This window comes from Numida meleagris, chromosome 9, assembly GCF_002078875.1.
Source record: "Numida meleagris isolate 19003 breed g44 Domestic line chromosome 9, NumMel1.0, whole genome shotgun sequence".
In the NCBI taxonomy this organism is placed as follows: domain Eukaryota; kingdom Metazoa; phylum Chordata; class Aves; order Galliformes; family Numididae; genus Numida; species Numida meleagris.
The window spans coordinates 16,523,058-16,547,445 of record NC_034417.1 but is presented as its reverse complement, the minus strand read 5'-3'; the positions used below and the strand labels follow the sequence as shown (position 1 = coordinate 16,547,445).

The following is a 24,388-nucleotide window of genomic DNA, read 5'->3' as shown; positions in this document are numbered from 1 at the left end:
CTGGAGACATATGGGACCACAGCAATCACTGGTAGTTCCCTCTGGGCCTTGAAAGCTGACCCTCTTTGGGCCCCTGAAAGGCAGCAGTGCCTCTGTGATATTTTAGATTCTGGAAAACACACCTGAGCAGATGTTCATCATGTTTTTTAACAGCAGCAAAATTGGTTGTTTGCAAGAACTCCTAAAGGAAACTGGTTAGAGAGTTTGCACTTGAAGTTTGATCAGGCCTGAAGCATTCAGAGAAACCTCAGCAGTGATACTCTCTTCTTATCTGTCAACCAGGCATCTGCACAGGCTGATGTGGGGAGAAAGAAAAAATCTGCTCTCATAAATATATTACCTCTGATAGTTTTTAAGCATAAGCTTAAAAAGCCTTGAAAAGTGTCATTTTTGTAAATTCAGCAACTGAGCCATTCAAGCTGCTCAAAGCTTTGAGAGTTAACACCAGAAACATCTTTGAGTCAGACATTGTGACAATCAATTCCAAAACACAAATAATTCAATAATCTATAATAGAGCCCCACAATTAAGTTTTTATTGATCTCTGTGCTTATGATGTGTGTTTCACTCATTTCTAACAATGTATCTGGCCGTTTCACTCACTGGTGCTCATCAGGTTTAGCTCTGGTTTGGTACTGGAAAGCCAGGCCTGCCCACAAAGCAGGCTGGATCTACCATTTTGGATATTATGATTCAGCGCACGAAACAAATATGAACTAGGAACTAATGCTTAGCCATATTAGAATGATGATTTCTCACTGTGCAGAGGAATTAACACATGCAATTACTTTGTCTTTGCAGGTGTCTTGAGTCTCAGTCCAACTCTCATGTTTTGCCGCTCATTTTCTCCAATATTGAGACTACCACAGAAAGCAGAATCTCCTGGTGCCTACATCACATTTGTGAGCACCTTTGAAACAATGCTGGGACTCACTTACATTAAGAAACAAAATCATTACCACTGGATTTCTGCTCTGGGATCTTTTTTATAACATCAGAGCTCCCAACGTACTTCCTCCCTGGAGAGCAGTCTGAGCTTTGCAGATGAAGCTTGTAGCAGCAAGGATAAGGAGTACAGAACTGGAAACCCAGCACTCAGCCCTGCTTACAGCTGAGGTGAGTGCACACAGAGCAGTTGCCTCTGGATAGAGCTCTGGTAATGGAAGAGTTAGAAGGATATCATGATTTTGGGGTGTAGATGTCATTGCTCCCACAGCCTGAGTATACCTACATCTTCAGTCATACAGCAAAGGTGACTTGTGCAGGGAATTTTGTTCCCATATTTCCCTGTCTTGAGTTTCCAACAGGATTTCCTCACTAAACAATGTCAAACTGAGGCAGGTGTGGGGTGAAAGTCCTCGCAGAGGCATGTGAGGTGGTGCCAGATGTTTTGCAGGTGATGGTGTTGTTTGTGAGCAAGAGCGGAAATGGTGTGGGGAAGGGTGTGACGCTGTGCTGGTTCAGATGAGCTAAGAAAACCAGGTCATTAGGAATGCCAGGCTGCTTTGTGTTCAAGCAGAGCTGAGTATTCGGCAGCATAAGGAAGGTTTTACAGCTAAGCTGCATGCACAGCTCCACAGCCTCGCCTGGACTTTCTTAAAGATCCGGAAGCTTCATGCAAACCATCATTTTTCAAAGGAGTCGGGTGCTTGCTCAGGAGAATCCAGTTTTTTTTTTTAGGCATTTCTGAACAGAAAGATAGAGCTGTGCAAATGTACTCCTCAGCATAAAGGTCTTCTCTTAACTGGACTTCTTCACTCTCTCCCCTGTTCTCATTTCCTATCAAGCAAGCACTGCGTTCCTGCAGCATTTTGGAGGGGTGGGCTGTTCCCCGCAGCTGTTAGCTGAAAGGGCTGTGCTTCAGTCCCCATGGAAACAATTTGGAGAGTTTTTGAGCTTGTGTAGCATTGCCGTACTGTATTTCACCTCCCTTTTCACTTCCATTAGGAGTTCTGCAAAGCTTTAATTCATTAATGTTTGAAAAGCCCTGTGAGGTCCTCAAAGAAGGTGCTAGAGAGAAGCAAAGTGTTATTACCTCAGATTAACTGTTTCTGTTTTGCCCTGGAGTCACTGCTGTGCTTGCTCGCTGTGCTTGGTGAAAGCCAGAATGAGGAGCGAGGGCGTCTTGTCAGCGACGGCCTCCTGGAGAGCTCTTCTGTGCTGCAGAAAGTCACCTCGACACCGGCTGGCAGGCCAACCAAAACTTCTGTGAGGGCAGGCAGATGGGGGTACATTCTGGAAAGCTTGATACTCTGATCTTCAGGAGTAAAATGGAGGGAAATTGTAAAAGAAGATAGCAGCACAGCTCCATGATGCTCTGATGCATACCATTGCTGAACATCACAGACTGTGGGACAGAGCAGCTGAGAGCTTGCGGCACCTGTCACAACAAGAGTAATTGCTGCCACCATGGATGCAAGTGTCCTCCAGCCCCAAAGTCCTCAGCACAGAAGAACGTGGCATGTCCTTGAAGGACATACAATCTGTCATGCTCAGCACAGTTACGCTCTCTTCCACCTGTACTGTTTTCCCTGTGAGGGCAGCCACCCTTGCACCATGAAACCAGCCTGTGCAGCTGACGGGTGTCAGCACGGCTGCCTGTGCTCGGCTGCCTTCTCTGAGCAAGGCCTCTTTGAAGATACTGATGCTACTAAAATATTCAGCTACCTCAGGGATCTACATCCACCTGAGCCAGGGGCTTTCAGGTTTCTGCTCCTGATGTTAGTGGTGTGCATACAGAGCTCTGGTGTAGCTTGGAGCAGGCTGCACCCCCATGCTGTGGCCAAGCGTATCCCATACATATCTGTAATTCAGAAAATAACATGCTACAGCCTAAAGGGTCTGACATTTCTATTCTCTGCCCAGTGTCTCATCACCTTTCAGGCACCTGGTGGTCCCCAGTCTCTCCCAGATGCCTGCTAAACCATTTGTCCTTGAGGATCACTGCAGAGCTCTGGGTAAATATGCATCTGTGCACTGGGCTTTGGTGTCCCCATCCCTCACTGCTCCACTGCTTCAGTGTGTGGGAGCCCTGTCGGGTGGTTCCCCTGCAAAATCCTCCCCAGCTTTCTGCCGCAGTGGCCTCCCGTGTTGTAAAGAGGAGACTGCAGCTGCTGGCGAGGTTTTCTGAAGAGCCTGCCAACAGGCATTGTATCTGGGCTGCATTTTTCCTTCCCTTCTTCAATTCTGCTTTGTGTGTGTATGTGTGTGTGCAGCGTTGTTGTTTTAATAATGCTTTTATTTTCTTTTTAATTAATCATGGCTATCTAGGAAGTTACAAACAATAAGAAATAGCTAAACTTTCACTGCCTGCCTCATTAGGGATACAGTGAGAGAGAAGCACATCTCCCCATCTCTGCTCTTATTTCCAGCAATCACAAGAGCCTGGTTTAAACTGTTTATTTTATCATTTAAAAGAAATTGTGTCTCAGGCATGCTTTCACCAGTTTGGCATGATCAGCTGAAAACCACCATAACAAGAAACGAAAGGATCGACGTCTATCCGGGTCAGATCCTTGCCTGATAGGCTGCCCAAGCCCCAGGCCAGGCAGAGCCGATGGGGTGCAAGTCACTGCTCACTGTCACAGCAGTCTGAGGTGAGCCTGAGCCTAGTGGGTTCCCCCGAGGCATCCCCCCCAGCCTGGTGATGCCCAGCCCCTGCTTGCTTACTGTGCCCTCTCTGCAGCATGCAGCATGCTCTGCCCTCTGCCACCCTGCTTCAGGCTCCCCTTGCCCCTTCTTCATGTCCTCCCACTGTGTGATTCATTCATGGTTCAGAGATACCAGCCTGAATGGAAAAAAACTCATCAAACATTCTGTACATTTCTTAGTGACTCACAAGGGTGACCAGCTCACTCAGTCACTCACTCTCTGCCTCATAGGCTCGCTTGGCCCCCCCATGTCACTCCTGATGGTCACTGCTGTTTCTTTGCTGTTTCCTGCACGACAAATCTTGGGATGCTGCAGCAGCCCAATGCAGAACTCTCCCTCACTGACCCTGCCACACAGGACAAGGAGTGGCGGAGAGCCCTGACTGCAGCAGCCCTGCCTATGGGACTGCACAGCAGAACTGCAGTTTCTCCCTCAGCTTCTCCAGTTTGGCTACGCACAAATTACTTCGTCATTGTGGTGAAACAAATAAGGCTTCATTATCATTACCATCCTGATGGGAGTAAACAAGTTTATTTACACTTGAGCACTACTGAAGAATAAAGTCATAGAGGAAAGTTCATGGTAGGTGGCCTGTCTTTGTCGTTAGGGACGGCTTTTACCAAATCACTGCCCGCTCGGCAGGACAGGCTGCTATTCAGGCAGGCCCGGGTTAATGAAAGTACGGTGTGTGCTTGTTAAAAGGAGGACTACAACACTTGTAATCATGGGTGGTCACATTTTTATTTAATGATACGTATCTTCCCTTTCTCTGGCGTTCATTCTTAACTCTTTGCCTCCCACTTGCCCGTCCTTATGCAATGACTAATTAAGGCCTGAGTGGTAAAACCTGACACCACGTCCACAACCAGCTAAACCCACTTAACAAGTCATTTCTGTTTCTAAATAATCCTTTTGCTGACAGCCCTAAGATACCAAAAGCAAAAAGACCTCAAAGCAGAAAGGGCCCCACATGTGTAATCACTGGAGCTAAAATAATAATAAAAGGACAACTGCAAACACTCTTGTGGAGGAAAAGGCTGCAAAACAGAACAGCTTCCTTTCTTTCAAGGCCTTGCTTTGGCCCCAGTGATAAATCTGTTGGGACAAGGATACTTCAAAGCCAGAAGATTAACCCTGCCCTCACTTGCGTGAGTTCCAAAGCTTGTGTCAATGGAGTTATCCCCGGGCAGGAGAATCAGCCCTGCTGTTCTTATCTACAGACGCAAAGAAAGCTGAAGCCAGCTATGATGGGGAAAAAAAAATCTATTTATCTTTGACATGATCTTGCTGAATTCCTGAGTATATCATGCTACCCTGAGCAGCCTCCTACCCCTTCCAAACTCCCCTGTGACTTCTTATGACTGACCAGTCTGGAGTGCTCATGCCTGGATCCTGGGGAATTTCAAGCTCAGATGCCATTTTTCCATCTTCCAGCATATTACAGAGCTGCACAGGACGATATGTACGTGTATATGCCCACACACAAAGGCAGAACTCGCCATCGCTCACCTGGTGTATTAATCAGTGTGTTGCAGGCTGTTACTTGTTTCTGTGGTCATGCATAGAAGTCTACCTGCCAGCTTTTCTCGCTCCCCACAGTAATTCTTGGACTTCACCATCACTTTTAACAGAGGAGCAGGGATGTGAGAACATATTTCTCCAAGCTTTGGAAAACCCACAGCTGGATGGAAAGCTGATGCTCCAGTGCAGTGTGTGAATTATTGCCTGTCACAGAAATTAGTCACAATCATTTTCCAGAAGCATTTAAGAATATAAAAACCCAAATTACAAGCAGTTTTGGAATGGGGAAGGTTCCCTACTCCCTTCTGCCTGTCCTAAGCGGACAGAGAAAATGCTTAAGGAAAAGCTTTGTGCGACGCTCTGACTTAGGTGCAGTTCCTCTCTTTGGTTTCCTTATGGGTCAGAGGAGACCCATTGAGCATGGCTCCTGCCCTGCTCTCATTCCATACTCTCTGAGCCCAGGAGGGACTGAGAACTCCTGCTCCCACATCCCTGTCTGAGGCCTGGGACAGCAGAGCAGGAGGAGCCCGCTGCTAAGGGAGAGCAACAGGGGCATCGCTACTGTTGACATGAGCATGTCCCCACCTGCCCAGTGCTCCCAGCACTCTCTGGCCCTACTTCAAATTCTGCTTAAAAGTGTATTTATTATTCTAGAGGAAACAGTCTGCTGGCTGCACGAGTTGTGATAAGAGGGTGAATGATGGACTTCTGGTACACTGGAGCCTCCATATATGGTGGGCTGGGCTAGGAAAATCCAGGTATCTAAAGGCGTAATTCAGCCAAGCAATTAGCTGCGCTGAAGGGTTTAGTAGGGCTGCAAGCCTTTGGCCCTGAGCTCACATCTCCCCTTGCCCAAATGCACAGTGCTCAACAGATGTGGGCAACGTGTCCAGGGCACCTCATCCCCAGTTTACTTGCATAAACCTGAGGCATGAAAACATGAGTATCAGAGGGAATGCTGGCATAAATAAGGAGAGCAGGTGAAGTGTCACCAGGATAAGCCAAACTGCTGCTGAGGCTGCAGGTGGCAAATGAGACAGTGTTGCCTCTGAAGCAGAGAATACAGATAGAGTTATTAAATAAATATGCTAAGATAATGGGCAATGCTAACCATGTGAATAACTAATACTTGCTGCTTAAATATTGTTAACCCCGCTGAGTGCTTTACACATATCAGCAACCAAACCGGGAGCCCTGCTGGCCTCCCCAGCAGGAGGCAAACCAAGACCCAGAGAGCCAGGGCTCCTGCTGCCAGCTGACATCCCTCAGCCTGGGAGCTCAACTAGAGGGAATACTTCAAAAAAAAAAAAAAAAAAAAAAAAGCTAGGAAAGTGTGTTGGTTTTCATTTATTTATTTATTTTGAGTGACGGAAACTGTCTCTGAGTATAAAGGAGGAAGAAATTCACGTGAAGAAAATTCAAAGCGAGTCCTGAACCTCTCACCTTGCTGACTCCTCTGTTCAGTGGCAGAAACAAACCCAAGTGGGGACTCAGAAACAGCTGAGATCTCCCATGAGCCATGCACTTACTAAAGGCAGCCCTGGGGGTTTCCCTTCACCTTTATCTCTTTCTTTTCTGCCATTTTTCCCATCAATTAGAGAAGGCAATGAGGAGTTGTCAGTGGTGTGAGGGTTAATGAACAAAAGCTTGCACCTTGCTGCAGTGAGGCAAAAACCTCTGAGTCTTCGTGTTGTCACAAAGGTGTTGCTGAGCTTACAGTGCATGAAATATCCCAGAACTCCTGCAAACTGCAGGATTTACATTTGCAGGCTATAATTACGGAGTCTCCAGCACCCTCCCACACTGTGCAATGCTTCCACAGGCGAGAGCAGCCAAACACCTGTCTCAGGCTCCCATGGGTTTGCAGGTCCCTGCTCGCGCCAGGCTCAGCTGCTGCAGGAGCCAGCTACCCTTTCCTGCAGCCCTCCTGTATGGCTGGGTCACAGCAGGCAGTCAGACGGGGATTTCGGTGTGGGACATCAATTCCGCCCCAGAGCACTGTCAGTGTGGTTAGGTTTACAAACAGGTGCTCACAGACAGGTTTATTCAATGCCACTTTGTAGTCATTGTGATGACTGGCTTGAACACAAGTGCTAGGGGCTCCGGGCACAGAAGTTTCGAGAGCTTCACTGGGGCCAGGCAGCACTGGGTTTGCAGAAGCCAGGTTCCCACTGCTGTGTGCTGCAGGGTCTCCCCCAGCACCTTGTTGTGAAGCTGGTTACAAGCTGATGTCATGGGAGGCTCTGCCCAGACTGGCACAGGCAGGTTGCTCCACAGAGGTGCACCTCTCTGCCCCCCAGGCACTTTCTGGAGAGCCCTTCCACAGCATCCTCCCCTCCCAGCCCCCACAGCCGAGTAGTTCTTGCTCCCTCCTCGCAGTCTTCAAGTCATGGCAGTGCTAATGCCAGATCCAGAAGAGATGGCTAGCGAGAGAGAAGCTCCCCGGCACCTTGCTGAGCAGCACCTGGCTCACAGAGGGGAAGGAAGAGCTCACGGCCCACACCCAGGGCCATCTTGGGAATGCAGCCTCAGTGCTTACCCAACAAATGCCATGTGCCAATTGGGGTAAATGTGGAGGCTGTAGCTCTCAGGGAGGACCACAACCACCAGCTGAAATGAAGCAGCACTGGGCGGAGGTGGTGTGTGGGCAGTGACACCTCAGATGAGTGGATTCATGCCAAGGAAGAGCCTCAGTTCCTTATGTCTAATCCACGTGTGCTCCATCTTTTGTATCCCCTAGCATTGGTCTGCACATGCATCCTCCACATCCTGGAGGAGCAGAGGTAACTGGTGGGACACACACTGGTTCCTGATGGCAGCCCAGGTCCATCTGTCCTGCTGTGACCCTGTCTAAGCTTTCCAAGTCATGTTTGTCTTAGTGTGCTCTGCCTGGATTTGGCCTGACGTCAAACACCCCAAACATGACTCGCAGCTACTGTTACTCGTTATCACTGTAGCTGTTACTTTATTAGCCTTCAACAGTTGGTCCTCCGGTGTTACGCTCTGAAATGACTAATGCCGAACCCAGTAAAGAGCATCTGACATTGCTGTGTGTGAATAGCTGCTGTAGGCTTAGCAGGCAGCCATATGACATGTCATGTGGCAAGTGGATATACCCCCAGTAAGTTCAGTGTGTGTCCCATAATCCTGCTCCAAGGGCACCCGTTACGTCAGCTCTCTGCAGTGGCTGCAGGACTCCCCAGGAACATGGCATGGGAGCTCTGGCAGTCAGGGAATTCCCCTTTTGCCACCCAAACCACAGGGCAGCAGCTGGTGTTGAGCATGAGATAAGACATGTGCACAGCTCATAGAGAGAGCTTTCCTTTTGCCACTGCCAGAAGAGCACAAATTGTTCCTTTGTCATCTCGTGTGCTCTCTCTTGCTTTAGCTCACTCACTTCTATCTTTATGACACCCAAACTGAAACTGAGGTGTGGGTGACCCAACCAAGGTCCTTGGAGCAGCTGCAGGCCCCCGCAGCAGCCCTGGCCCGAAAGCACCGCCAGGTCCCCCGCTCAGCCCTTGCTCTTCCCTGTGCTCTGCAAAATCCTCCCCTCTCCTGCTTGCTCTTGGGTGCCTCCTTCTGCAGTCGCATGAAACCCTCATGATCCTGCAGTGCACACGCCATTTGCTCCCCTGCATTGTTCCCCCAGTGGATATTTATTTGAAGGGTTTCATTAAATTATCTCACCAGCATCACTTGGTACACAACTACAAATTAATTCAGTTTGCATTTTGGCTGACCTAATATTCATTATATTCCAGTCAAGTGCATGTGTTTTCTATTTGACAGTTGGTTCCATGATAAGATACGTGGTCCAAAGTACTACACTTAGGAATAGGAGTAATATTTACAGACACTCCATGCAAATACTGCAATTACCTGATTAATTACAGCCCTTACATTTGGTTCTGGAGATTGCACTCTTATCCCTCCTTTCTCCCGCTCTTTCCCAGTTGCCATATCTGTTTATAGTAGACGTGAATAGCTTTCAGATCTGTGTAAATGAAGCAAATCTGTCTCTATAAAACCTAAGCACTACGTGGTTGCACAGAACCGCCTCCCATTCCCCATCACTGTGCTCACCCATGGCAGCTTGGTGTGGCTGAAGTGCACTGAGCAGCTCCAGTGCTGCGCTTCTGCAGCATCCTCAGTCCAAGGAGGTGGAAATCAGAGCCCAAATGTGGAAAGGAAAGTCAAGAGGGACTTGGAAACAGCGTTAAACATGCAGGAGTGCTGTAACTGCAGTTCTCCTTAAACACAGAAAATAAGCCAGCTGCAGTGGGATCGACAGACAGACCCCTGCACGAGGAAACGTTGCATTTCCACAGCATTTTGTATCCTGGGATCAAAAAGCGCCTTTAAAACCTCCATGCCACCAAGCCTAAAAGCAGCCACTGAAATCAGCTGCCTGTATGACACACATTACCAGCCACATTTTATGTTCTTGTGTTCGTGTGAAATTAGCAGACAGGGTTCGGGCAGAAGCACTTGGCTTTTTTCTTGATGCTGTCTGTGGCCCCTCTGCTGACACCAGTGAAGTCAGCCCTGGCACAGCTGCCAGCTGGAGGAAATAGTTGGGAAACAGAGGTGAAGCACTGGAAACTGCTCCTGGCTGGTTGGCAGCTCTGGACAAATGGGCCTTGCTAGGGAGATCTCAACACAGAAAATACTGGAAAGGAGCACGAGAGCTCAAATGTTCCCCACCTCCCAGCTCATGCATTTTGTCTTACCCATAACCGCTTCGTCCTCCCTCTGCCATTTTGGCCTCCTCTTGCTCACCCTCTGCTGCTCGCAGCCTGCCGCAGGTGCGGCTCTTCCCTGCCACCTCTTCCCACAGCCTCTGCCAAGCGGGGCTTCCTGCCCCCTGCCAGGAGCTTTCCTGGGGGCTTCCCTTTATGCTTAAGCGCCCTGCAGTCAGGAATCCTGCAGCAGTGCAGTTTCGTTATCTGCATGCCAAATCCATCACCGAGCCGATCTCCAAGGTGAAATAAAAACATGCATTACAAATGAAATGCTCTATTGCTCTCCTTTGCCTCCTGCGATCACCGTCACTGGAGATCTTCGCGGTTAGTGTGAAAGACAGCTCTTCGCTACTAATTAACATCTCAAAGTATTCCTCTCTCACCCTGCCACCATGATGCAGGGTCTGCTAGAGCCCGGGCTGTTTCTTGAAATAATTCAATACTTGAGAAACATCAGAGGGCTCCCTGTAATCCCACAGAATTGTCCTCAAGCTGCATCCTGCTGCTGATGCATTAAGCTCTGCAGAGGCTGGCTCAGGTCTTCAACTAGATTTAGCTCTCAGAAAGCACCTTTCCAAACACAGCATGTCTGATTTTACAGGCAGAATTTTGTTTCTTGCAACAGTAAATAGTCTGGCCAAAGAAAACACTGTGCTGCACGCGTCACCTGTGGAAAGTCACTGAGCGTACCTGTGCTTCCAGTTCCTTGTTGGAATCCCACACTTTCTTTGTATAGCTCATAAACAGCTGGATACAGATATTGTCTTTACTCTGTGTATCTGCTGTGCTTGGTACACAAGCCTAAGTTCTCAGTCTCTTCTTGTGTCCTGCAAAATCCATAAACCATAGTTCACAACCACAGTTTTCCATACAAGCATGGGGTAACCTGGGGCACCAGGTGACTTGCGGAATTCCTCAGGAGAGGCTGCATGTTCCCGCATGCATTGGCACCAGGGGCAAGTTTGTGTGTCCCCATCCTGGCAACAAGCCTGCAAAATTGGGGAAATCCCATTCCCTGTAAGCTGCCTTCCATATCCTCAGGGTTTCAAACCGTATGGATGGCTCAGGGGAGCCCCTACCCACCTGTGGCTGCTGGTTGGTACCTGGAGATGAGAGCAAGTGGCAGGATGGAGATACCAAAGCCCTGAAGTAGGACAGCACCATGCCTCTGATAAGGACCAGAGAGCCCATGGGTGAGTCACTGCTGGGCTGCTACAAAACTCTCCCCTGCCTGGACATTGCTGAGTGTGCGTTTGGCAATGGAGGAGTAGGAAGCACTGTTCTTGACTTTTGTAAATGAGTATGGCTCCAACACCCTCACCTGCAGCAAACACCTACTTGATTCTTGAGCACCTATCACTTTCACATCTACACATGCTGTATGAGAACAGGAATCTGGGATCTCCCACCAAAAACTGCCTCAGCCTCAAGTTTAGCCCAAACTTGCCATAACTTCCAAGATCTTGCTCATGGTCCAAGATGGAAAGAGGTAGGTCTTAGTTGTTACTAGTACCTCTGGGAGCATGAGCCTTGGAGAAATAATCACAGTTTTGGGAGCAGATAATGACAGAATGGTAAATTACATAATCTCCCGTAAACGGAGCCCATTCGTAGCCCAATTACCCGTCCCAGAAGCACCATGCAATTGATTGCAGGGTTATATAAAGGGCTTTTCATTAGTCAGAGAGCCACAAAGGGAGCTTTTTCCAAGTCTTCCTTGGGATTACTTAACCATCACTCTGGACAAGACCAGCAGAGCATCACTTGGATGGGTAGGAACAATGTCTACCGTCTCTTCTCAAGCACGTCCGTGCCCTTCAGCCTCCCTGTGGGACAGCTGCTGCAGCTCCTGTACTAGCTGGGGCTGCCCAGAGCCGAGCCCCAAATAGGGCAGGTCCAACCTGCACTGCTGGGGCCAGAAACTTATGCAGAGATGCTGGGGGTTAGAGCATGGTCACCGCTTGGATGAAAAATATAATGCCCTACAAGCTGTACTGCACACAGCAAGACAACTGCAGCTGCAGCAAACAGCAGAGATCCTTCTCTCTCTTCATCATGTCAGGGATGTGCAGGTTTTTCTGCTCTCCCCAGCCTGTTGTATATAGCAGACACCAAGCATGTGTGCCAGCAATACTGTAACTGCAGCAGTGCCACCATGCTGAAGAACGTGGCCAAGGACGCAGGTCCCACCCTTCCCACAGCTCAGCTGCCTGGCGGAGCGCTTCTCCACGGCACAGCTAGCAGCAGCACGTGTACCACACCGCTTCATTCATCCAGCTTGCGTCTGGTATTGCAGACTATCAAAGAGCAGACAGGAGGAAGACTATCAAAGAACAAGTTCCTATTCACTTGTCATCTAGAAACAGTAACCTATTTTAGGTGCAATAAGAGAAAAAGTCCTGCGGGGGGTTGTTCCTTGGCTTTCACTGCCACTCATTTTAAAATCTCCCCTGGCCTCTCCCCTGTGACTGCCTGGGTGCAATGCTGGCCATTTCACAGTGCACCAAATTTGGTGTCTTCCCTCCCCTGGCAGGAATGACAATGCAAACAAAAATAGATAATGCATTTAAAAAATCTACAGTGGATCGTCATGGCAATAAATAATTGTAGCATGTTGCCATAGTAACTCTAGCTGTATTAAAGAGAGGCCTATCTGCAGTTTAGCTAAATTTAGTTGTTCCAAACTATTAAAAATATTTTCAAGAACTCTGGTAACTCTTTAAAAAAATGTTTAGGGTTGAAAAAAATTATTGAATATCATCTTCATTCATGATTTTGTTCTGACTCCATATACCAAATGTACTTCATCACTGAAGTTATCAGTGCCATGCAACCAACATAAAAGCCAGAAAGCTGAGGAAGACACTGAGGATTTTGCTGTTTCCCACATGGCCAAGCCATTCCACCCGCATGTTTGGGGTCTGACAATGTGTGGTTTCTGTTGTACTGACTGCAATAGGAACTTGCCATGGGCCTCTGGAGCCAGGGCTTCCCACCCAAAACTCAAAACCCACCATCTACCTGCCTCATCTTCAGATTTGGGCTTCTAATTTCCAAGCTTATCTCATGCTACAACGAGAATGAGAAACAAGACTGCTGTGGCTCCATCCCGCACATGGTCTGGCAGCCGCAGACCTCCCTCATTCCGCTGGGACCGCTTCTGTCCATCCCGGGAATGTCTCATCTGTATTTGGCTAAGGCAGAGGGGCTGAAGGATGCACTTTTAATAAATTGCAAAATAGTTCACGGAACATTTTGGCATAGCTAGTTGTTTTGCTGTCAGCTGGTGACATGGTGCTAATGGCACAACAAATTACAGCTGCTGCAGGATGGGGTAGCAAGGCAATAGCCCTTGTCCATAACCAAAGCTGAGTTTCCAAAAGGCACTTTTTAGCCCGTATAATTCTCTACATCTCACAAGAAAAAAAAAAAGCAAGTCACTTCATTGATTTTCCATTGAAAAGAGACTGCAACTGCAGCTCACAAAAAACTTGGACTGAACCAGAACGTGCAGCTCCGCAGGAAGAAATACCCGAACTCCATGCTGCTGCACGATTTAGGGAAAACAGAACCGTGCCTTCTTGCTTCAATACAAAACCAGAAAAAAAACATTTTGAGTGCTCTTTAGCACATCACTGCCTGTAATTATGGAAGTTTTCCTCTTTATGCACCCTGAAAATCTCTTGAAGTCAAGAAGAGGCCAAGAAACACGGCCGCGAGCGCCCAGTTGGAAGAGCGACCGTGCGGTTACAGCACTGAGCACAGCCCCAGAGCTCTGCTCAACACTTACCCTGAACTTTTAGTAGGACCTTGGGGAAAATCACCTGCAAATGTTCTTCTGCTGTAGTTTCCAAGCTGCAAAACAAGACTAATGCATTTACCTCTCACCCTTTGATCTAGCTGGGCAGCTCAGCACAGCAAGGCATCGTGTTTTGCTGGTACATTTGCGCAGCACCCAGTGTGTTGCAGTCCAAACCCCCTTTGAGACACACACCCTGACAAGACACAGCCAGTGGTAACTCTCTGGTGCTGCTTTTCTTCAGCTTGACAGCAGCGTTGTGCTTGCTAGTTGGTTTCTACTTCCCCACAGCCCCATGCTCTGGTGTAATCAAAGGAGTGTATTTCTAAGTACTTGCTCGGAGGTTGCCACTGACAGACTGCAAAACTTGGTGCTGGCAGCTGGGTTATGAGCCTCCTTCTGCAACAGATGCTGCCCACAGTGTGGGGAGCTCCCTGGCAGCATCCTCAGCTGCAGCCTCAGCTGCACCCCTCCCAGCCTGGGCTCTGTTATCACTCCTCTGACTGTGCCGATGTGAGCTGGAGACATCCCAGCCCACCACCCACCGCCCTCTCAGCCCTGGCAGGAACTCATCAAGGTTGCCCTGCAAACCCAAAGCGGCTGCAGGGAATGGTGAGGAGCAGTGCTGTTTACATAGGGCCGTAGCCAGTTTTCAGAAGCAGAACATACAACAAGGATGGAAAGGCTCAGCCCTGGGCAGGGAAGGGAAATTCGTTACCTTGAGAGTCATTGGGCGTTGCGAAGCCTGGCATTTCACTCCTCCATCCTCTGCCCAGCAGGATTCCCTGTGCCCTCATTCACATTTAGAACTATGAAGGAGAGAGCAGGATCCTGTATCGCTTATGGTCTGTTGTACACTGTGGATACAGCATCTAAATTAGGTTTAAAAATAGACCACTTTTTTTTCTTGTTGTAAACAGAAGTTATTATCTCATGGAAACATTTAACCTCAAATGGAACCTCATCTAATTTTTGCTGTGTTTATTATAGCCTGTGAAAAATGAATGAGTGCCACTGATATAACTCCATACGATTATTGAGCTGCAATGGGCCAGCTGGAAAAGATTCAGCAGTTTGGATAAAGAAACAAAAGTTCTAATATTGTGCTGATCTTTACTGGACAGTCCTAACCTCCGGGGCAGGAAATGCTGGGACCATCCTTCCTCATGGAGTTGTGTTGGGTTTGCCCTGGTTGTGGCTGCCCACGGGAAACACAAGAGCCGATGGCAAAAACACACGGCAGACTGAACTGTCACTAACTGATGTGCAAAAAAAGAGAATTAAGAAACACTGGTTTCACACTTTTATTTTTGTCATGATCTTAAGATGTCTGTAATGCCACGTGTTAGTATTCATAGTTCGTTTTTCGGTGCGTTTAAATAATATATACAGTTATTTACCTAAAACTGTGATGGAAGTTTTTGCCTGATTCTGAAGAAAGGGGCAATTTCAGCTTAATGTCATTTGCGCTAGTAGCTTTGCTGTCACAAAATAATAGTTTAAGCCAATCGTACCAATCCTGCGAGCAGCTCCTGAAAAGGGGTGTGTTATTTAGGTTGGCAAATCCCATGGGGTTGACTCCTCAGGGGGGGGCAGCAGACCCCCACTGCCACTAACCCTGCTGCTGGGCTTTGCCGACAGGGAAACCTCGTTAGTTCTTGCAGCATGCATTCAGAGTGGCTCCACTGGAGTTTTTTTCATAGCCCTGGTTACTGGTAACCCATGTAATGGGCACGAAAGTCCAGAATTTGTTCCTTTTAAAACCTGTTCTCCATCACTGAGACGTCTGGCATCTTTAAAAGCAAGTCATCTTCACATTGCTTCTTGCAAATTAAAACCAAATAACAATAATTCAAATAGTAATAATAATAAAGTATGAGTTCAAGGCAATTCAAGATGATCAGTTTTACAAGTTGGATTTCTGTGAAGGAAACAGATGCAGTTCCCAAACACTCACCTTCTCCCTCACCTCTCAGTGCCTGCGTGCAGATATAAGCCCTGCATGTAGCAGAGCTACTCCTGGTCTATTCTTGTAGTGCTGAGATGGAGATCAAGCCCACTGCAGCGCAAAGCTTAATAATGCCCATCTTCAGTTAATTCCTGTTACGCTCAATGGAAAACACACCTTGTGAAAAGTCCAGGTGCGGGACCATTTGTTACAAAGACTACGCAGAAATCTATTGGAAAATTCAATGTGTTTAATTCCACTTACTGGCTTTTCCCTTAAAAGTCCTAAATTGGAAAAACGTGTTCATTCTAAAGAGGAAACAAAGAAAACACTACAACGTTTTGTTAGCCCAAAACCGAGGAAATATCTGCATCGCTCTCTGGACAGTTGCTGGGTGCATCGTTTGTGAAGTGGTGTAACTGTAACAAGTGATGTGCGGTCTAGATAATTTTTACATTACATCTGTGCTTAAAAATAATTTAATTTTAGAAGGGAAAAATAGTTGCTAAGGAACCAGTTACAAACTCCTGGCTGGTTCTTCGTGAAGTGCACAGACAAATATTTCTATTGAAGCCGTTAGAACTATTCCAGAGAAGAAATTAAATGCTGTAAATAGAAGAACAGTTTTACTGTTCTCTTCACATTAGAGTTTTCATACTTTTACATGCGTTACTTTGGGGGCAGGAATAAGTCTTGCTTAATTTCAGTAATGCAATAAAAAATTTTAATTTAGGATGTGGGCAAGATTCTTAATATGGAAATAACTAAATAACAGCCTGTTTTTTTTTTTCCCAAACAATAAAATAAAATATATGAATAATCAAAAGAGCTACATATGATGAAAACAGAGATAACTGTCTGCAAGACATCCTCATTATCAGTTACATTCTTTAATAATTTTATTACTTTTAGGACAATGGCATTTAATGTTTGGGTGGCTAAGCAAAACAGAGATTAGTTTGTATTTTGCCATAAAACACTATCTAATATCTTGGGTTCTTTTTTATCTTCTATTCTAAAACAGCCAGAAATGAGGAACAGTTCAGTGCCTTGTGCTCATTTATTTACCAAAGCATATTATTTCAACAGCTAGGCAGGGGCTGCGTTCTCTTTGTGGGCTCCCAAACACCCAGGGCTCGTGATTACTTTGAGGTCATAAAAAAAGGAATTGGCAATGAAGCCACTGAGATGCCAGCATCTCCCCGTGAGTGACACAGCTGCAGATGCCTAAGGGATGGGAGCCCTGCTGCCTGTCTGGGCTGCCCCTGTTGTACTCCTAAGTGCAACCAAACCGGATTATTTGAATGTGCATCTTTGATAATCTGCCAGAAATATGTACGACAGAACCCCCAAGGTGGCTGTGGTGCCAGTCGCCTAGCCCCAGCCTCCTCTCTTCCCACACAGTGTTCTAAGCCCTTTGAAAAGTGCTCTCCTCAGCTCTCTGGTACAGCACAATTCTCCTTCTGGCACCTTGAATCTTCATTGCCATCATCTCTGTCTAGCAGCATCACTGCAGCTTTGGGTGCTCCTGTGAAGCAGAGCTGGGGCAGAAAGCTCCCAGGGGTGTGTCCATGTCACACCTTCACATTTCTGAGCATCCCGAGCTGCAGGGTTGAGAGGCAGAGCTAGAATAGAGGGTGTAGTGCTGGTGCTCAGGAAAATCTCTTTGCACCCCAAATAAATTCCATTCCCACTGAAAGACAGACAGAGCTGCTCTTAGCAGGCACTGCGCTTCCCAGCCTGCTGGGACATTGCCAGCATTTGTCTTGATGTCAAAAAGTGTGAGTGCTTCGTCATAAAAATAGTGTGGGAAGTGATTCAGCCAAAGTGAAATACTAAAAGAGAGAATGATTTTCAAATTTCTATTTCTTTTCCGTCTGCTTAATGCAGAAAACAGTAAGAAACAACCAAACTTTATATCATCCTGAGAACTGGCTCCAGATGAAAGAAAAGATGTGTGTGTAGGAGCATGCAGTCTCCACCTGATGGTATCTGCATGGAAGAGATGAGAAGAGTCAGCTACTGCTCCACAGCAAGTGAAAAAAGGTTTACAGCTGATCCCCAAAAATGAATTTAGGAGAGTCCTTTGAAGACTAAGTGTCATTCTCCGCTGTAGAGTGAACCTGCTTGTGAGTTGTGGCTGTACAATTGTTCATAACACCATGCTGGTCACCCAGCACAAGGGGAAGGAGCCCACGAGGAGGCTGGGCTGCCAGGGCTTCAAGTCCTGGGCTCGTCCCTTGTTTTGCAAAGCGCCGAAGCACTTGCTGACTTGGGGTTAAGGAAGGTGGAGGCACCGAAGGAACCTTCTTGACTCATGATGTTTTCCAGCCTGGCTTGTTTGTTTTCATTGTGAACATGAGTCCTGTTTATCCTGATCAAAGATGGCAAAATCAACAACAACATCATGCAGACAGGGACTTGCAAAATTCCTAGCGAAGACACAACTGTGCCCAGACCTGCAGCTCCTGCTCTTCCCACAGTCTTCTTCCTTTCTGCCGTTGCTCAGAGCTCCTGCCTCACCCATAGCCCTGCTCTGCCCTGGCTGCCAGGGAGACTCCATCCTCCTGTCGCTTTTCTCCAGAGTGGCAAAATGGAAACCAAATTTCCCTGCATTCACTGCGCTAGGATCTGCCCAGCTTGTGAGGGCCCGAGACAAGCAGGAAACCCACCAGGATGGTCAGGAGATTGCCTCAGCACGCAGCGGGTGGGTTTCTGCACAGCCCTGGAGCACAACCGCTTCTGGTCCAACGAGAGCAGCACCATCGAGATTAAGATCTTCCATCTACTCCAGCCTCCAGAAAGCTTCTGAGCACGCACTCCTCACAAGAGCCACTGCAGACACCCAGAGCATGCCCTAACAGCAGAATGAAAGCTGTGTAGTTATGCAAAATCCATCTGCAGTTTACGGGCATGATGCAATGGTCCAACCCCAAGCAGCCCTTGCACAGGCTGCGGAGAGGCTGCAGCACTGAGGACCCGACCTCAAGCAGTGTAAGGGGCTCAAACAGCCCTGCCTCCTCCCAGGAACATGACAAAAGGCAATACCCTTTTTTTCCTGGAAAGTCTTTGCTCCCTGGGTCCAATTTCAATTGTTTAAGTGCAGAAGACCCACTAAGCTGCTCGTGTCCGTCTGAAGCCTGTGGCAGGTTCCCCAGCTCACGGCAAGGGCAATTTCGTACATGGAAGGCGCTGAATGAAATGCTGCTCACGCAAAGGGAAATTTGCCAGGGGATGCCCACCTGTGCCCTCGCCCCAGCATTCCCAGCACCGCGGAGGAGCTCCCAACAAACACGCCCTCACTACCAGCGCGCACCTCGCATTTCCTCCTCCCTCAGTATCCCAGCCTGGGAGAGGTTATCAGACAATAGCTCCACGTATCAAAGCAAAACAAAGCAACCCGGGCGCAGCACGCCGGCAGCTGTGCGGGCAGGGAGAGAGGAGCGAGCCCGCAGCCGGAGGCAGCAGCTCTGCGGAGCGGCGCGGCGCAGCGCGGGTTGGAACACCCGAGCAGCGGGGCCGAGCCTGGCTGCGGGCATCGCCGTTTGGGATTTTTCCTCCCTTTGTTCTGGACGAAGCAAGGTTTTCAGCGAGGCTCCGGGTTTCGAGGGGTGAGATCCAGCCCGGCTCTTGCCGCGAACGCCGAGGAGGCCCCATATGTCATGGGCAAAGTATGCGGCCCTAAAAGCCCTAAAAGCCGGCGTGGAGCGGGAGCGGGTGGGAGCGGGACCCTGAGGGAGCCCTGGGGCTCGGGGCTGGTGGGGAGCCCCTGCCCGGGGGAAGCGGGCACCACGCGTGGGCCCCCCGCGAGGAATTCCTGCGGATTTGACATTTGCCAGGGCCCCGCCGTTCCCAGCCCACGCACGCTCGCCGCGCATCTCCGCTCTCGACCTGGAGGAAGAAATTGATTTCTTCCGATGGAAACATCCCTAAAGTGACAAAAGGTTTTCTCGTTTCGCCGCCCCCGCACCAGCAAGCCATGCGGACCGCGCGGCGTGCGGCCGAGCGCCGGCTGCGCACACAGCCGCACACTCGCATCTCTGAGTCACAGCTCTGCGGCTCCCGCATATGGTCCGCACGCTCTGCAGCTCCTGCTCCTGACTCACTCGCTCGGCACCGAGCAAAGAAATCGTTTCAGCCCGAGGTAGCGAACGACACGAACGTTGCCATTGCCGCCTCCCAGGGACGAGGGAAAGCTGCGCAGCCCGACCCGATCCCGCGGCGTGGGTCCGCTGCCGTCCCACGCGAGTCCTCTTCTGCTTGTCAGCATCCTGAAATTGCCTTCGGTCTGATCTTTGCAGTGGTCAAAAAATTAGTGTCTAAGATGACTAAAAATGAAAGAGATAAGAGGAATACTTTCCTCTTCCCAGATTGTTTGCCCGGTTCATTCGATATCGCTTTGTGGATGGGGTGTTTGATTTCAGTGTTTCCACTCTGCGGTCACTTGGGTAGTTTCCTTTTGTTCCTCACACGGTTTTCTTTTCATAGTGATGCAAAGAGAGAAAGAGATAAACCTTTAAAATGTGATGGCTGAAGCCACAAGAATTGGCAGTGGGACTCACTCATGTCAAGCCATGGAAACCAAAGCTGGCCAGCTACGCAATAAAGAAAGGAGAATTTAGTTTGGAATTGGTTAAATTGCCAACAGGCATTCTGTTAGATGAGCTCTCAGTCAGGTCTGTGGTGTCAGGTTTGCCTGACATTTAGTTTGCATTTTTATTTTTTCAGTTTTAAAATGATTAAATGGTTTAAAATGTGGGCAGCGTTAGTTCAGCTCTCCTTATAGAGGAAAAAACTCCACGTTGTCCAAAGGGCATCATCTAGAATTGTTCAACAGCAGCCCCATACAAATGCTGCTCTCAGTTGAGAGCTGGGTTCCCAGCACTTCTCTCTGTACATTCTCAATTCGAAGGCTGGAAATGCTTCTCCTCCATAACTGAGCAAACAGACTTTTAAAAAAAAAAGAAGGAACCTGAGAACGTATTCAAATAGCTCTGTTTAACCCCTGTACTTTTTATTTAAAATGTAATATGAAATTCAAAGCCATTTAATTAATTAGAAATTGTAACACTTAAGCATGTACAGCAGAATTATCAAAAGGGATGCTGCAGCCATTAAATAATCAAATAGCAATGCCATTAAGTAAGTAATTAGTATGTGCAATAAATGGCTAGACTGTGTTAATGAGATCTCTCATATACCCTAAGTAGGGTCCGATCCTTCCGTGCTGCACAGGAAAAACCACCCAGTGTTCTTGGTTCTCTGCTGAGAAATGAGAGAGCTTCCTTCCCTTTCTGAGGACGTGCCCTGCGTGCGCAGCATCCTCCATCCAGCCCCCGTACCAGCACCGTGCTCTCAGCAGTCCCTTGCCTAGAAAATGCTCCCAGGAAGTCCTGGGAATGCTGGCTAAGGAGGAAATCTGCATCCTTTTCCCATAGCATTCATGGGTGAAGCACTACCACAGTCCCTGGTAGTACAGCTGGGGGCAATGGTTTCTGCCTTCAAACTATTGACTCGTGGTGAAGCATGCAGTGCTGGCAGCTCACAGCCTCCTCACTGATGGCTCTTCCACTGCTCCATGTGGAACCTGGGAAAGCGGGGCACTGATGTAAGCAAGGGCGATAAATCAGGTGAATTAAAAAAAAAAAAAGTAAGTGGAAAAGCACAAATGTTCTCTGATCAGAAACAAGTTCTATGGAAGAATTCATGGCAGTGTTGAGAGAAGGATGCTTCAAGCAGCATGCAGGCAACGGGTCCTGAAAGCTCCCTCGACACGTTGCGGTGGGACGGCATCACCTCGAGCTGCAGCAGCACCTCACTGTGCCTGGTGCAAGTGCAGGGCCCAGTACCAGGAGAATTAATTATGTTGGGTGCGAACAGGGCAGAAGAAGTGTCTTGGCCAAAGCTGCCAAACAGGGCAAGTTAAAGCTCAGCTATCTGGAATCCTTCTCTGGAGATGCCTCTTTGGACCATGCTTTCCCATTAAGCAACCCCACAGAGAGAGGACAAGCGACAATATTTTTTATTTGGAAAGCCTGAGCCCTTTCTTACACAGGCACAGCTGCCTTGGCATCAGGCTGAACAGCGTATCTGCTCACCAGGAAAAAAGCCAGGAAATGAGGCTCGAGAGCAACCCAGCTCCTTTCTCAAGTGACTTCCAATCTTGACTGTGTACCGTCTACCACACTGGCTCTGCAGAAATTAGCCCAGGCTGTGCACATTCCTGGGAGCCGGTACCACCAGACAATGTAACACTAATTAGGCAGTACCAAGGCAACTGTTTACAAGTCTCTTCCAAATGCCTCCCTTGCGTTTGCACCCTCCTACTGCAAAGGCAATATTTAGTAGAAGTGTCCTAGGTATAATTCTCAGGTGGCTTATTTAAATGTCAGTCAGCCCAACAGAAGTACACTGTGAACAGCAATGACAACAAAAGGGAATGAGCTTCTGCCTTTCTTGGGAAGCAGCACTTTCAATGGGAGAGAGTTTTGGCAAAATAGTGATCGTACAAAGGCATCGCCTCGCTTCCATGGAAAGGCAGCTGTGCTAGATACCCATCTGTAATCAATGGAAGAAAGATACTTGGTGCTTTTCAAGCTGGAAGGGGAATTTTCATAGGTATGGTGAAATTATTTAGCGTGAATTCAGGTGCTTTACCGGCATGGGCAAAACCTTCCCCATCAAAACAGTGAGCAGAACTTTGTCCAGAAGTTACTTCAGTTTTCCGTGGTCAATGGAAGCAGCGTGAAAAGGTCACTGATATTTCTCAGCTGATATGGCTCAGTCTGAGTCACCCGGTGGAAACTGCACTACAGGATATTGTCTTAAAGTGCTCTTGTAAAGTTAATAAAAAGTTTCCTGGAATGATTTACAAATCTGAATTACACAAAGGAGTACGATGAAGGGAAGTGGGAAAAGTCAGGTTACACAAAGCACTGCAGAGCATTTGTGAAAGTAATTTTATAGCAGTCCTGAGTTAAGGATTCAGGTCCATGTGTTTCTGGAGTTTTGTACACTGATAAGCACGTATCTGACGTAATATCCAGAATTTCAGTTACTGGAACAAGTACTTTTGCTTTCTCTAAATATACATATATATAAAAGCTTTATTAAATTACACTTTCTACTAGCTGGGCTGTAGCCTCCTTTGAAAGGAGAAGAGGGTTGGCTGGAGCTGCATTCTCACCTCGAAAAGAGGTTGACCCTTCAACAATTATTTGTAGAAGTCATGGAAATGCTGAGGAGACGGCGGAGGGCTGGAAGCAAAGAACATTTGTTGCAGTCTTTAAGGAACAGGAGAATAACGATCCTAACATCTGGCATTTAACTCTGGAGCACATAGTGCCGCTAAGTTTTTACAGGAGGATGCCCAGGAAGGCGATCAGCCAGGTGCCTTCCGCAGATCTGTGATTCCTATGCCAGCTGGCTATCTCTGCTTCTTTGCAAGGCACGGGGGATCGTGGAGGCAATGTGGAGGTGTGGGTGGTTTGGAGGAAGCCCAGCGAGGGCGATGAGCAGGGGCCAGGGCCAGCCCCCAGACACCCGCAGGTGCACTTTGGCTGCTACCAGCGAGATGTCACTGGGGATGAAGGGGCTCTCTCAATTTCCTGTGGCTGAGAAGGTCACAGAAACCCTCATTACAGATCCAAGCCTTTGAAAACACACACCAGCCACTGGTCATACGTCTACAGAAGAGCTGTATGCACTTCCTTCCCTTTTCTAACCACTCGAGTCCAAATAATATTCAGATAATAGCTGTAAAATATTAACCTACAACAAGTTCTAAAAAGTACGTCCTGGTATGAAGGTAATTTCTTCAGTGTTACATACTGGTGAGAAACAATAGGTTTTAAATTAAACAGGAAAAAGACTGAAAGAATGGGGTGATACAGCTGGATATTCTCCTTTTTGTTCAGAAGCAGGCTAGCTACCCTCGGACTGTTCAGGATCCTGGCACTACTATAGAAAAGCCCTCATCTGTATGCATGAAAGTTTTTTTCATGGGTTTGTGGTGACAAATTTATATAAGTTTATCTGGAAGATTTCTAAAACTAATAGCATTTGTCGGATGAATATTATACAATTAATGTCTAGCTGAAATACCAGCACTCTACTATTAATTTTAACATAAGAATGGGAACATTAACATTATCTGAATTCTAATTACTGTGGGAAGAAGCAAAATACAAGTGGTGGGGAAAAAGCTGTTCTTTTCTGTTCCATTTTGTCCTGTGCCCACCGCCCAGGTGCTGGAACATGTTTGCTGAAGGAGACTTGTTTTAGGGCATCGGAAACCCAAAATTAAAGAGACTTTCTGAGCAAGATGTTGTCAATTCGAAAATGTGATGACATTTGGTGTATCACAGACTTAATTTGTGTTAGCCTTGCATATGTGACAGTTTATTGCTAGGAAGCCTGCTTTTCTGAAGTGGCAACGCATTGCACAAACATTGCTACTGTTGTTTTCCACTGCCATTCACACACCTTTCATTGACGGCGAATGAGGGCTGAATTGCAGACACAGTTGCTCAGTCATCCTTAGGAAGAGGAAAGAATCACATAAAACCCACTTTTCAGAAGTACATTCGTGCCCTACAAAAGTGAGTAATTCAGGCAGAATTTGGCCCTGTCCTCCGTGACTGAGCTCGGAAACCTTCTCCAGTGGTTTTTTTTGTTTGGTTTCAGTGAGCCCTTTTACAGACATCTGCACGCAGCCTCGGAAGA

At 47.7% G+C, this 24,388-nt stretch overlaps 1 long non-coding RNA gene across 1 annotated transcript in view; it reads left to right on the top strand.

Moving 5' to 3' along the window:
* Positions 1-16,437, top strand: part of LOC110403670 — a 65,681-nt gene extending 49,244 nt beyond the window's left edge. Inside the window, exon 3 of the long non-coding RNA XR_002441784.1 lies at positions 802-16,437. This is a non-coding gene — a long non-coding RNA (uncharacterized LOC110403670). The remainder of the gene's footprint in view (positions 1-801) is intronic.